Here is a 15097-nt window from a genome sequence, read left to right as displayed (position 1 = left end):
GGCTCAGTCGTTAAGCATCTGCCTTCGGCTCAGGTCATGATCCCAGGGTCCCGGGATCGAGCCCCGCATCAGGCTCCCTGCTCCGCGGGAAGCCTGCTTCTCCCTCTCCCACTCCCCCTGCTTGTGTTCCCTCTCTCGCTGTGTCTCTCTCTGTCAAATAAATAAATAAAATCTTAAAAAAAAAAAAAAGATTCTAAAGATTCAAAATCCATCTATATGGAAAACACAAGTCCACATAAAGGCTTGCACATAAATGTTCATAGCAGCTTCATTCACAATAGCCCCAAACTGGAAACAACCCAAAAGTCCATCGGCGGGTAAATGTATAACAAAATGTGTTATCTATACAATGGAATACTACTCAGCAACAAAAAAGAACGAAAAACTGCTACACACAACCATGGATGAATCTCAAATGCATTAATGCTAGCTGAAAGAAGACTGGCATGCAGTGTATGTACTAGATGTTTCCATTTGTTTAACATTCTAGAAAATGCAAGCTAATCTATAGTGACAAAAAGCCAATCAGCATCATAAGGGAAGAGAGGAAAAAATGAAACAAGATGAAACCAGAGAGGGAGACAAACCATAAGAGACTCTTAATCTCAGGAAACAAACTGAGCTTTGCTGGAGTGGAGGGGGGTTGGAAGGATGGGGTGGCTGGGTGATGGGCATTGGGGAGGGTATGTGTTGTAATGAGCACTGGGTATTATATAAGACTGATGAATCATAGACCTGTACCCCTGAAACAAATAATACATTATATGTTATTTTTTTAATACATTATATGTTAATTAATTGAATTAAAAAAAGCCAATCAGCATTGCCCGAGGCCAGGGGCAGAGGGAGGAATGGACTGCAAAAGAACACAGGGAAACCTTTCGGGGTGATGGAAATGTTCTGTATCTTTATTGTGCAGTGGTTTCTTAGGGATACACAGCAGTCAAAACTCATGAAATTGAGTACATGAAATAGGTGCAATTTATTATAAGTTGTACCTCAATATGGTTGATTAAAATCTATATACGGCCAAGGCTTGAATTTATGTCCTTAACGTAGATCTCTCTTGTGAGTTTCAGACTGTGGATCCAACTATTCATGTGATACTCCCATTCTGATATTTCATAGGGATTTCAAACTGCAGCGTAAAACTGAATCCTGGATTTATTCTCCCACAGGCTCCATACCCTGGGTCCCCCTAAGGAAATTGGTATCTCAAGGAGACCTCAAAATACAGGGGTTTAAATAAACCAGGATTTTCTTTCTCTCTCATAGGACCGTGTAGAGATGGGAGAACCAGTGTTGGTAGGGTGACTCCACCATCCTAACCCCAGGATTCTATTCCTGGTTGTAGGAATGCTTCAGTTCTCATCAGATCCCAGCCAGCAGGGGGCAGGGAAAGGGTCAGAGAAGGGCCTGCACATCTCCTTTTCAGAGGCATAACCCAGAAGTGTCAAATGGCCATACTTCATAACAAAGGAGGCTGGAAAATACTATTTTTATGTGATCACATGTTCAGCTAAAATTTTATTTCTATGGTAAGGGGAGAATTGATGTCAGGAGACAGGGCTTCTGGCTTTCTTGAGGCTGTGTAGAGACTTGGGCAAATATGTTTTTGTGGGACTCCATCTATTTATGCAATTTGATTAAAAAAATCTGTTACAAAATCCATGCGCCTATATGAAGTAAAGTGATTTGTTGATGAAGATTTACATAATGGGTGTAAAAGAGGTACTTACATATTTGTGTATTGTCTAGTCAAGTGCACGTGTCCAGGCATCTCTTCATGTTCTTTATCATTAATTACATTGTTCCTGGCTGATTTCTTTCTTTCTTTCTTTCTTTTTTTTAAGATTTTATTTATTTATTTGAGAGACAGAGAGAGAGAGCGAGCACATGAGAGGGGAGGGTCAGAGGGAGAAGCAGACTCCCTGCTGAGCAGGGAGCCCGATGTAGGGCTCGATCCTGTGACTCCAGGATCATGACCTGAGCCGAAGGCAGTCGCTTAACCAACTGAGCCACCCAGGTGCCCTCTTTTTTTTCTTTTTTTTTTTAAAAAAAGCTTTTTATTTATTTGAGAGAGAAGAGAATGAGAGAGAGAGCATGAGGGGGGGAGGGTCAGAGGGAGAAGCCGACTCCCTGCTGAGCAGGAAGCCCTGCAGGACTTGATTCTGGGACTCCAGGATCCTGACCTGAGCCGAAGGCGGTTGCTTAACCATCTGAGCCACCCAGGCACCCCCTGGCTGATTTCTTATCTCCCATGCAATAAAGAAGTAGCAATACTGTTTTTATAATGACATGGCTCTACAGAACTTTTTGCATTGAAACAGTGTACATCTTTTTGTTGCTGCAGTACCTTAATACCATTTATTTTAATGCTGGTTACATCATTACTCATGATATGACATCATCCACCTTGCCACACTTGAATACTGGCTTCCAATGCCTCTCAGACTGTACTGAGACTGTTCTGTGTTTCCTCGATGAGCACAAATGCAAGTCTTACCCAGAGTACATGGGGAAATGCAAATGATCATTTTTTTTGTAGTTTTACATTTTTCATTCTTAAATTTATGGCCTAAAGGTAGAACAACACATCTTCCAACCATGTCTTTTCTTGAACTCTTCAGGTTGGAATCACTGCATTCATAGAGTGTGATCTCTTACAATGTTGACTGCCCCTCTGCAGGGCATGGGGTGAAGGATCCATGGGTAGAGAAGAGCAATCCATTTGCAAAAAGGAATGTCCATTCTTCCTCCAGCACAGCTTAAGATGGATCGGAGATAGTATGGCCTCACCACATCCATTGAGGGCAAGAGAAGACATTGCTTGGAAGGATGTGTTGCCATTGGGGAGCAGTGGTCTTGAAAACCCTTAGAGGGGATAGACAGACCGTCCTCTGGCCCAGTGGGTTTGAGATGTCTTTTATCTCCCCCTCCTTGGTGCAGGTGCTGGGATGCAGGCTGCTCTCCTCTACTTGAAAAGGCAGGCACCAGCCACCTTTTGCCCTGCTGTTCTTTTCCCCAGAAGATAGCTGTAGAGTGAGATACAGTGTTCTCAACCAACTGACTCCCAGCTGACTTTGAAGATAAGCATCCTGTCCCTTTAAAGGGAAAGGTAAGGGATAACAAGAGGAAGTTGTAAGCTTCCAGAAAAAAGTGGCTGGAAGTTCTCATGGTCATGATTCCTAGGCTAGATACTGTTCCTTTAGAGTATTGTAACTGGAAGTACTTTCAGACTCTTCACTCTTAATTTTAATTTCTAAAATTACTTACTCTTATATTTCTAACAGTGAAGTTTCTCAAATCATTCTAAACACAGAAACCTTTATTAGCTCCTTAGGGAAGTACTGTCCAGGCCGGGCCAACAAGTCTTGGCAGAATCAAAATTGTTGTCTTATCTCTAGAGAACAATGTGTAGTTCTGAGGCCCATCATACCACCTCTCATCACGTTCCATTGGATGGTGGCCTCATACAGTTTTTTATTTTTTTATTTTAAACATTTTAATTCCAATATAGTTAACATACAGTGTTATCTTAGTTTCAGGTGTACAGTATAGTGATTCAACACTTCCATCCATCACCCAGGGCTCATCACAAGTGCCCTCCTTAGTCCCCATCACCTGTTTCGCCCATCCCCCCACCCGCCTCCCCTCTGTTAGATGTCAATGCAACAAGACTGATGAAATCTATCATCTGTTACATATTATAGTGATTATTGCATGGTACTTCACAGCATCATCATGGGAGAATGATGATTTTCTCCATTTTAAAGATGAGCAAAAGGAGATACAGAAAGATTAAATAATTTGCCAAAGTGTATTTGACTCCAAAGAACTCAGTGTTTCTAGCTCGATTGTCCTCTCAAAGGGAAGGAATAAAACACAGTTATGCATCTTACTCTGATGCCACCAGAGAAACTGGTTTGGAGAAATTTTGACTAGCCACTGCCAAATTTCTGTCTCATAGGCTACTTGTTCTTGGAGGTTGTGAGCTGCAAGAGGAAATATACCTCCTTAGGAGATTAAGCTAGACACAGCCTGGCCATCTGCTCTCTTGGCAGGGGCTGACACAGGCTGCCTTTATGGATAAGGGAGATAGAGCAGGGCATGTCATCGGCCAGCAGTGCTGTTGGCAGTGAGGTATGGAGGCAGACAGACTCCTGGGCTGCTGACTGCTGTCAACATCTTAGAGTCCAGGGAGGAGACCTAGTGAAAATTGTATGTCTTGAAGGAAAGGGATGAAGAGGAGTGTTGATAGCAGTACAGCTCCAGTGATGGAAGGAGACCCCACTTTGGCCAAACAACTCTGCTAGGTATCATGCTAGGTGCTGTGGCTAGAGCAATAAACAAGAGTATAGTGGGATAGAAAGACATTAAGTATATATTCATGCACATGATTACAATTGTGATAAACTCTATGATGAAAAAGTAGAGTGCTTTTTTTTTTTAAAAAAGACTTATTTATTTATTTTAGAGAGAGAGAGAGAGAAAGAGAAAGCAAGCTTGAGTGGGAGGGGCAGAAGAAGAGGGAGAGAGAATCCTAAGCCACTTCTCGCTGAGTGTAGAGCCCCACAGGGGGCTCGATCCCACAACACTGAGATCACAACCTGAGCCGAAACCAAGAGTCAGATGTTTAACTAACTATGCCACCCAGGTGCCCCAGTAGAGTGTTCTTTGATAGCTTATAGTGGGGAGGTCTGAGTCTGGGTGTGGGGTAGGTTTCAGGGACATCTTTCCTTGAGAAAACAACCTCTGTAACAAACCCTAAGGGTTGTTTGTAACACACCCTATAGATTGTTTCCCAAACACCCAATTTCCCTTTCCTCTTCTTTCCCTTGAGGACTACCATTCTCCATTTTAATTTTTATGTATCCAACTTCCTTTATCTAGCTATGTTCTTCAGGGAAGGTGGCCCCAGAATATAGGTCTTGATTGATTTGAGTTAATAATGTTAGTCTTAGTGGTTTTGCCATTGATTGGCTTAGGTATGTGTTAAGTTAGAGCATGTGATTAGTTAGCACACGTGTTACAATTTTGGCTATTGAGACCAGAGAGAAGTCTGCTAGAGGACTTTTGAGAATGGTTCCCTTACTCTTTACAAGGAAGAGGTGACTCTTTCTGCCTCTGAATGTTGTCATGTCTGGTGACCTTGAGTGGAACTTGAGGACAAATCCCATTCACCAAAGGAAGAGCAAGAAGATGGAAAGATTCTTGGTTCTTATTAGCTTTCTTAAGTTGGTAAATCAACTGCAGAGCACCCCTAGCTTTGGATTTTTTGATGTTTCTTATAATGTGAGCCAGTTGATTCGAGTTTCTGTTATTTCCACCTCAAAAGATACAAAAAGTTATCCAGGTAATGAGTGTGATGAGGACCACTCCAGACAGAAAAACAATGCATGTGCAGCCCTGAAATGGAATTAGAATGTAGTTCCATGTGGCTGAAGAGCAGTGAGTGAGGAGGATTGGAGTAAGGTGAAGCTGGAGAGTTGGCAGAGGCCAGAATGCGCCACTGTCATCCTTGGACATTAGCTAATAAAATTTATATTTGAACTCTTTACAGGCATATCCAGGTTTATAATTCTTTTTTTTTTTTGGATGACTCCAAAAGAATGCTGGATGAATTTTACTTTTACTTCTGGATAGTGGAGAATGGGAATACTTATGTATCTCAATGGTCTCCAATATGAATGAAATTCACTAGTAATCACTCAGTTCTCTAACTTACTTGGCTTATGTAACTATAGCCTGAAGTGGTTTCTATATTGTTGCTCCTGGGCTTGCTGTCTAGTGGGACTGCTTGAAGTTTACCCAGTCTCAGTGGGCTTGAATTGGGTCCTCAGCACATAAGCATTTTGGGCAATATTTCAGGGAGTAGTTACTCTGGTTGTGCTTGTTATTATGAAGCTAGAGATCTTCAAATTCTTTGATCTAGGGATCTGAGGAAGAATCTGGGCATTCTGTAAGGTAATGAGGAGGAAGTCCATTGGTTCTTGCAGAACAGTTCCCTTGTGGTCTCAGCAGGTGGAAGAGGCCCAGGAGAGCAGTAGGTCCAAAATATATCTGCTGGGGGTGTGGTGTCTAATAAGCTAAATTAACTTACACAAGAAACTTGCCTGCTAGCTCAACCTTGCCCATTGTCTTTGGCTCTTCTTTGGCACTTGTAGGGTCTTTGCTTATTTTTTGCCAGGCTCCTGTGCTGTCTGTGTCTGCTGGCAGGGGAGTCTTCTCTGCATGTTAGCCTATAAGATTTGGACCCTAAATTCCAAAAGCTCAGGCTTTGGAAGCAGATGCCACCTGACAGCTGTGTGAACTTGAGCAATTGTGTTTACTCATCTATAAGATGATAGTAATAATAGTACCTAACTCATAGAAATGTTGAAGATCAAAGGATGTAATCTATGAGGAGTGCTCAGTACAGTGCAAATGTTCAGTCTATGATAGTCATTATTTAAAATCATTATTGCTCTTTGTCTCTACCATCAGTATTTGGGGGGTGGATCCTGATCCTCCCTTGAATGCAGTGTGGAGGACTTTATCACCTTGGCCATTGTCTTGGTTAATAGAGTAACATAACACAGCTGTTTACTGAGCTATGTCCCAGGCCCTGTAAAGCAACAACAACAACAAATTCAGCAGCTTTCAGAGTTTGCAAGCCAGAAAGAATACCTCAGCTTCCCCATTTATTTCTCACAGTAAGATCTAATCCAAGAATATGATTGTGATTGCTAGTCTGAATTTTAAAAATGATGACTGTAAAAATCTTTTTAAAAGTTTCCTTGTAAAAATATTTAATATTTTGATTTGTGCTGTTTGATAGATATGTTGAACCACCCAAATCTACAGATTCATGACAAGTGCCACTTCGTATTCAGAGGCAGTGATTTTGGTTTTTTTTTCCCCTGTATATGGACCCTTCTGGGATGTTTCCAGCACAAGTACAGCTCTGAGCAAACCATGCTTTGCAAAGCCAGTTATTTGTTTTACTTCTGCCAGAATATTGAAAGTTTGCCTGGTGAACATTCCCTGAAATCAAAATGACTTATTATCAGGCTTCCTTTGCTTTTGATCCTGCTGCAGGATGGTGTGTTTTCCTAATGATGCAGAATCTCTCGTTAAGTTCAGGAAACAGGATATAAGGATAAGTCAATTGACTCAATTTATGGACATAATAAAACGGTCCCTATTACCTTCAGCAGTCAAGGCAAGACAAGGTGAAACACAGTGTTGTAAAGTTATTATGACAAAATAGTTTAGTATTTACCTGACCAAATAAAGTGAAAATACTGCATTTATTTTTGAAGCGGCATTTCAGACATTATGACCTAAAATTAATAGTGGTAGACGATCATTTATCCTGTCGCACTGGGATATTGCAGAGTTCACTCAAAGCCAGGAATATCTGCTATTAAATCATGGCAAACTAAAAAAATTTTTTGAAGTATTTCCTTGTGTCTGCTCTATGTCTACTGTTGGCCCCACCGAGCCAGTGTTAACAGCTAAGGCATTTCTTTTTCCATCTTGTAATATAATTAAAAACAAATTTAGAAGCAGAATAGATGTTTTGTATGTTAGAGCCCTGTTAGTTTTGGGAAAGGTATTGGCAATGCACACAGCTGTTCCTGACAATTATAAAAACTCAGAAAAGAAAAAAGGAGAGGACAGAAACCAAATTGACCAAATATGGTTGCTTTTGTCTTCCAGTGGGAAGCAAGTCTTTGGGGTGGCCATAGGAAAAATAGATGTAAATCAAATTTTTTTTAAGATTTTATTTATTTATTTGACAGAGAGAGACACAGCGAGAGAGGGAACACAAGTAGGGGGAGTGGGAGAGGGAGAAGCAGGCTTCCCTCGGAGCAGGAAGCCCGATGCAGGGCTTGATCCCAGGACCCTGGGATCATGACCTGAGCCAAAGACAGACGCTTAACGACTGAGCCACCCAGGCGCCCTAAATCAAATATTTTTAATCTGCTGCATTTTAAAAGAGATGGACATAGGCTTAAGGGGTATAGAAAGTTTCAAGTTGTTAAATATATCCAAGGGGTACATATGATATTAGTAGCTTATGAAAATACTTGAGGTTTGGGCTAAATTTCAGTTTATTTCTGGTTTTTGGTTAATTTCTAGACTCTAGATTCTGAAGTCTAAAGTAATTTTATGTTTCTGGATGAAAATGGGACTATGACTCTGAATTAGGTAAGCAAGACTGTGGACACTGAGCAAACATGAAGAAGTCCTATGTTTTGGGGTGCCTGGGTGGCTCAGTTGGTTAAGCGTCTGCCTTCGGCTCAGGTCATAATCCCAGGGTCCTGGGATCGAGCCCCGCATCGGGCTCTCTGCTCGGCGGGGAGCCTGCTTCTCCCTCTCCCTCTGCCTGCCTCTCTGCCTAATTGTTCTCTCTCTGTATCTCTCTGCCAAATAAATAAATAAAATCTTTAAAAAAAAGAAGTCCTATGTTTTGTTTTGAATAGCTAATAATCTGTTTGCATATGTTGATTATGAGTTGCACAGTGACCAGCAAAAAGATCCTGCAGGTTTTTGCTGGCTATCACCCATATTAGGCCTCTCCTTGACTCTGAAATTACATATGGCCATGCTCCTTTCCCCCACTCCCACTCTAATCTGTCTTACCCTGCATGGCTTTTTTTTTTTGTTTAATTTTTTAATTTTTAATTGTTCTATCCCCTTCTAATATTCTGCATAATTTATTTTTTATGTTTAGTATTAATTGTTTGCCTCTTCCTCCACCTCCCCCCCATATAAGGCCTGGATTTTGATTTGTTCACCAATTTACCTTGAGCATCCAGAGCAATGCCTGGCACATAGTAGGTGCTCAATAAATATTTGCTGAATGAGTCATATCCTTTTTTGCCTAAAACATGATAATCATTTTCATTGGCTTTGTGATAAAGTGTAACTTCTTTCTTTTTTTTCTTTTGGGGGGGAGGAGGGGCCGAGGGAGAGGGAGAGAGAATCTTAAGCAGGCTCTACACCCAGCACAGAGCCCAGTGTGGGCCTCGATCTCACAACCCTGAGATCATAACCTGAGCCAAAATCACGAGTTGGATGCTTAGCCAACTGAGCCACCCAGGGACCCCATAAAGTGTAACTTCTTTATGTGGCATGTATGAACCCGATCCATTTTAAATATCCAAGTATATTTCCTTTTGTTTTTCTCCTGAATGGTTCCAGCTCTACCAAACTATGGCCTTCTTGCTTGTGGGTTTTTGCACATGCTGATTCTTTTGCTGGGTGTCTCTTTGTCCTCTTTCTTCTTGGATAACTCTAAGATTTTAGGACTCAGTTTAGATTTCTTTTTTCCCAAGAAGCCTTGTCTGGCCTTCCAAGTCTGGGTTAGGAGCCTCTCCTGTACATTCTTTTTTTTTTTTAAGATTTTATTTATTTATTTGACAGAGAGACACAGCGAGAGAGGGAACACAAACAGGGGGAGTGGGAGAGGGAGAAGCAGGCTTCCCTCGGAGCAGGGAGCCTGACGCAGGGCTCGATCCCAGGACCCTGGGATCATGACCTGAGCCGAAGGCAGATGCTCAACGACTGAGCCACCCAGGCGCCCCTCTCCTGTATATTCTAAAGTATGTTATACTTCCCTTATAGCAAGCTTATATTATGTGGATTGCCATGGAACGACCATCTTTCTTTTTCTCCTTTAAGTTGTCAACTCTGTGGGGGCAAGAGCCAGGCTGCCTTGTTCATAGTTTTCTTCATGTCAAATGCATTGCTTAGCACCTTGTAGGAGGTTCATTATATTTGAATCAATGAATCAATATGAAAGGAAGGATGTGTAACTCAGACATCGGCTGTGATCATCCTGCCCAGTAAGATCTGGGGAAGACGGGTTCAATGCCCTTGTCTAAGGCATTTTGACTATTTCTAGGGTCTTACCACTTCCAGCCCCAATTTCCTTTTGTCCCTTAATTTTGTATAGTACAGTGGTTAAGCATGTGGCCCTGGAACTCCATCATCTAAGTTCCTCCCAGATCTTCCCTGAGTTGATCATCCTTTCAAGGACAGAATAAAGATTAGCTCCAGAAATGTATCACATTGAAACAGAGTGAAAAAGATATATTAAAAAATTTCTCCTTGTTTGAAGGAATCCAGGGCATGCTTGGGTTATGTGGGAGGGAATCAAGCCTGATCCAATTTCCTAAATGTATTTGTGTGTGGCTCCAGTCTATTCCAAACCAAATCTTGTTGACAGTAGAGAGGTATAGTCAGGGGTTCCTTGTTGTCAATCTAATGAGGGTGTTAAACATAAAAAAAAATCCTCCATGTTACACCTGAACCATTTATCTTTCTAAACCCTGCGTATCTTTTTAAAACATGAACATTTCTACATTTAAATTATTTGTATTGTTAACAATGCATCAGAATTGGATTTTTTTCCCTCATCTGAACGTGATATAAACTTTAAAGAGTATTGTGATATCAAGCCCTTTAACATACGTATTAGAGAAACTGATGTGGGTTTTAAAGGTTTTGGAGTACATTTAAATAGGTCTTTTCATGTTTTGTTCTTTACAAATAAAACTGTGGGGTCGAACAACAGCAACAACAACAAATCTCACCCTTGCCATTTACTGGCCTGTTAATGTCTCTGTTTCTGTTTCCTCGTTTGTAAAGTGGGAATGATTATAATAATTACAGCACCTACCTCATGATACCATGTAAAGATTCAGTTTGTACTTGTAACCTACAGAGTTTAAGTCATAATAGGTCTCAGTAAGCTTTACTTACTGAGTAAAAAAGTAAAAAAAAGATTTACTTATTTATTTTATGGGGGGAGGAAGGGAGAGAGCGCGAGCCCATGGGTAGACGGGGCAGAGGGAGAGGGAGAGAGAATCTCAAGCTGACTCCTGCTGAGAGCCGAGCCCATCGCGTGCAGGCGGGGGCTGGATCTCTCGGGGCTGGGTCTCATGGGGCCAGAACTCACGCGACGATCTCGCGGGGCTGAGATCACCACCTGAGCAGAAGCTGAGAGTCCGAATGCACTACCCAGGTGTCCCAGGTCTGGGTAAGTTTTAACTTTCCTGATCAACTACATAAACAAGGCTGTTGCATTTAGCAGAGTTTGCCCTGAAGGTTTGCAGGCCCCAAGGTTATATTACAGCGGATAAATGAAGGCATCCCTGTTGGGCCAAGTCCTCTGGTGCATCCCACCATCAGGATTTCTCCCCAGTGCACGCCCCAGCTGGGCGTTCTGGCCTGTGGCTCTCTTGCCAGCCCTCTCTTCCTCTTCTGTGCTTGTGCTTTTCCAGTCCACACGCTCTGCACTTCTCTTGCACAATGGCGGCTGGAAATGCCCAGTTCTTCCCTCTCTTTTGCAGCACACTTCAGCTCTCCTGCTTGAGGTGGACTTCCAAACTGGATCTACACCTGTCTTCATGTGCAGAAAGCTCAGTCCGATGACTGGGCCGTCTCCAGCTTTAGCAGATGCTCATCCCCCCTTTAACATGGCCATTTTCCTTAGGAGGCAGCTGTGGTTTTAAATGGCAAATTGCTTTTCTTCATTGTAAGTAGTTGGAAAAAATAACGATAAATCCCTAACAGGTGTGTGTGTGTGTGTGTGTGTGTGTGTGTGTGTGTGTGTGTGTGTGTGTGTGTGTGTGTGTGTGTGTGTGTGTGTGTGTGTGTGTGTGTGTGTGTGTGTGTGTGTGTGTGTGAGACAAGTAATCACATTGTGAAGCAGAAAACACTAGGAGACTAACCAATCCCAAGCTTTTGCTTTTGAGACAATGCAGTTCCCCAGGTGTGTGTGTGTGTCTGTGTGTGTGTGTGTGTGTGTGTGTGTGTGTGTGTGTGTGTGTGTGACAAGTAATCACATTGTTTGTGAAGCAGAAAACACTAGGAGACTAACCAATCCCAAGCTTTTGCTTTTGAGACAATGCAGTTCCCCTGTGTGTGAACAGGACTGGTGGAGGCTTCCTGCCCTAGAGAAGCATTCTTCTGCTTTCCTCTCAAAAGTCCTTGCCTAAGTGTGGTGTTGGAAGCAGCCACATTAGGGGGGCTGAGCTGCTGCAACATTGTAAATGCCAGCAAATAAAAGTGTCAGCAGCCTGGCTGTGGGAGGCTGGCAGGGCCCGGAGTTTAGTGCTGTCTGTCCAGATTGGCCATTCTAAGGGGGCTGGTTCATATCCAGCCCACATGGGTAGTGATTCAAAGTTATTTCCTACTGATGGCTCTTCCTGACCCCAGAAAAAGGTGTTTGGAGTTCTCCAGCCTCAGCCCACCAGGAAGGAGGAGTGCCTACTCAACTTGAACTGCCCTCTCTCTGCAACAGATGGCCTCATCCTAGTTAATGGATGGCATTTTGAGTGGTTGGTGGAAGCTTCCCCACCTTCATCTATACTGATAACAGAATTTTTGTATCACTTCTGATGGGACCCATAATCACAGGAAAAATATAAGCAGACTTGTTTTCTTTTCACCACTGGATGTATTTATTTACAAAGAGGGACTTTAAACAGCCAGACACACATACACTTACTGGTAGTAAAACTCTAACCTGTGATTCACAGATTTCTCAGGCTGTACTTCCTACAGCATCGAGGGTCTATAATATCACAGTGCTCAGAAGGGAAGTTTAGCCATGTCTGTCTTGAGCCACTGCACAGATGATTCCTGCATTTGGTGAGTTGGCAAAAGCAAATAGTGTTTTAGGCCTAAGGGTACATTTTACATTTGCATTTGAGAGGAAAATGCAGCTTTGGGCCTTGAAATTGTGTAGAAGAAAATGCTTGTTGTATGCAGTGAAAATTCAGTAGTATGGCCTTCAAAGCCTTTCCACCAACAGCAGGATCCTGGCTGTGTAGCCAGTAAGGTTTTTCCAAGGTGAGGTCTTTGGAGAGGAGGGAAACAGAGCTCCCTGTTGCTGAACGCTCTTGGTAACGGGCATGTTAAAGGTGTGGAAATCATAGACAGCCATTTTGAATCCAAAGAGTTCTGAAGGCATGGAAAAATGTCACAGATCATTAGTAAATGAAAGAAACAAGTAGGATGTCAAATATACACTGTGTGACCTAAACTCTGTGAAACAATGGGTATTAAAGGACATACCCCCAAATGCCCATGATTGGTGGCAAGCTTAGGAGTCTATTTTAGTCTTGTGTCTCTTAATAATGTCCAGTGGTTTCCAGGCTTCCCATAGTGAGCATATATCACTTTTTAAATCTGCATGAAATAGGTGTTTATTTAAAAGATAAAGTGGAACAATCTACTTCCATTAGTGATGATTTTATTTTTTTTAAAGATTTTATTTATTTATTCATGAGAGAGAGAGGCAGAGGGAGAAGCAGGCTCCCCGCTGAGCAGGGAGTTCGAAACGGGACTCGATCCCAGGACCCCAGGATCATGACCCGAGCCAAAGGCAGATGCCTAACCAGCTGAGCTGCCCAGGTGCCCCATTAGTGATGATTTTAAAGGGTTTAATTTTTTACAATGAAGCAAAATCTATTATTCCTTTTTATTATTCTCTGTTGGGAGGTAAAATGGCCCCAACACTACTTTATCCAGCTCTTGTGATTTGCTATGTATATTTTCTCCTTGAAAATAATGCTGTTTTACATTTGCCCTGGGTTAGCACATTTGTGACAGATGCCAACTTTTTGGGGGCAAGTCAGGACCACTTGGTTTTAGCTTTGATGCTAAAGCTTTCACGTTTTCATCTTAGAGCAGTGTGATAAAATTCCATGACCAAAAATTTCAGCGTACACACATACAGCAAATATATTTACATATAGAAATTTGCCAGTGTTATTACTGTTATTATAAAATCTTATTTTAAAAAGTAATCAGGTGATTAGATATCCTAAGTTGCCAAGCTTTCATTTCATTTCATTTATTTTTCTGCCAAGCTTTGATTTTGATATTTGACTGTTATGGGGGAAAAAAGCACCTTCCTTTATTGGACAACTCCAAACTCCTTCCCCTCTTTATTAAAGTAACAGTGGCATACACGTTTTTAATGGGCGGTTTACAAGATATATCCTTAGGGCATATCTGTTCTGCCTATTCTTGTGCGCCTTTCATATTTACATTTATGTTCTCAAATACAAATTCTAGGAGTGTATTTTGTGGAATAAATAGTTCCATGACATGTTTGTGGGGAAAAAAACCTGATTCTCTGTCCAAAAAGTTTTGGAAACACTATGTACTATGTCACTGTCCAACTCTGTTTTCCATTCAGTTACTCACATTAAATGTCCTGAAATGTTCTGTAGCAAAGAAATCCCTTAAACTCTGTTTAAATCCCTATTTCCCAAACGTACCCAACCAGGATATTCATAAGTACTACTTCGAAAGCACTGCAAGAGCCCACACCATCAAAGAAACATTAACCGACTTTGCTTTGCTGTACTGAAAAAAAGCAGGAGAGGAGACAAATAAAATGAGCAGAATTTTCTATAAAAATAACTCACGAAGGGTTTTATGCTTAAGTCATAATCCTCTGCCCCAAGACCTTTGATTGACTGTAGAATCCCTCAGCTTCTCTAGTGATTGTAACAGCCATTGCTTAAATTCAGGTCACGGAAACACTAGAGATCAGAGTGAGTTCTCCTTGGCCATCTCGGATAATTTCGATTTATTCCCTAACTTCAGGGTCATGCTTGGCAGTAGCGGCATGTTGATCTGTTAGGTATGGAATGTTAGCACCACCACTGCCCTGCCCCCACCCCCTCCCCAAACACCGTCCTTTCTGTCAGCTTCTTGTCTTGTTTCTTGACCCCAAAGCGACTGTGTGAGTGCCGGAAGTTTCCTCTTGACACCTTTTGCTCTCCCAACTCTATCACTTGTGAGGATTGGCCTCACAATAGAGTTAGATCTCTAGTTTGACAGGTCCATGCTTGGCCTGCAAAAGATGGCTTTTAGGCTTTTTAGCAGCAAAACTTTGAGGATATTGTGCCTTTGGGTAAGTGCGTGGAGTCTTCTGAGCCTGCTTTGTGATATTTATATTTTTCAAGGACTGTGGCTGTATTTGCGCAGTGCCTAATGTATCAGAATCTTCCATTATTATCTCTTGGTGCTTTTGAAATTAGTTTTTGCACTTACTGAAGGATGGGCAAATCTATAAACAAAGGGA

General features: G+C 41.9%; 1 long non-coding RNA gene across 1 annotated transcript in view; it reads left to right on the top strand.

Annotated features, from left to right (window-relative positions):
• Nucleotides 1-15097, top strand: part of LOC118356807 — a 222947-nt gene that overhangs the window by 142066 nt on the left and 65784 nt on the right. The gene's annotated exons all lie outside the window — the stretch shown is intronic.

Source organism: Zalophus californianus, chromosome 3 (genome assembly GCF_009762305.2).
Source record: "Zalophus californianus isolate mZalCal1 chromosome 3, mZalCal1.pri.v2, whole genome shotgun sequence".
Taxonomy (NCBI): domain Eukaryota; kingdom Metazoa; phylum Chordata; class Mammalia; order Carnivora; family Otariidae; genus Zalophus; species Zalophus californianus.
Note: the sequence above shows the minus strand (reverse complement) of the source record. Positions and strands in the feature narration are given on the sequence as shown.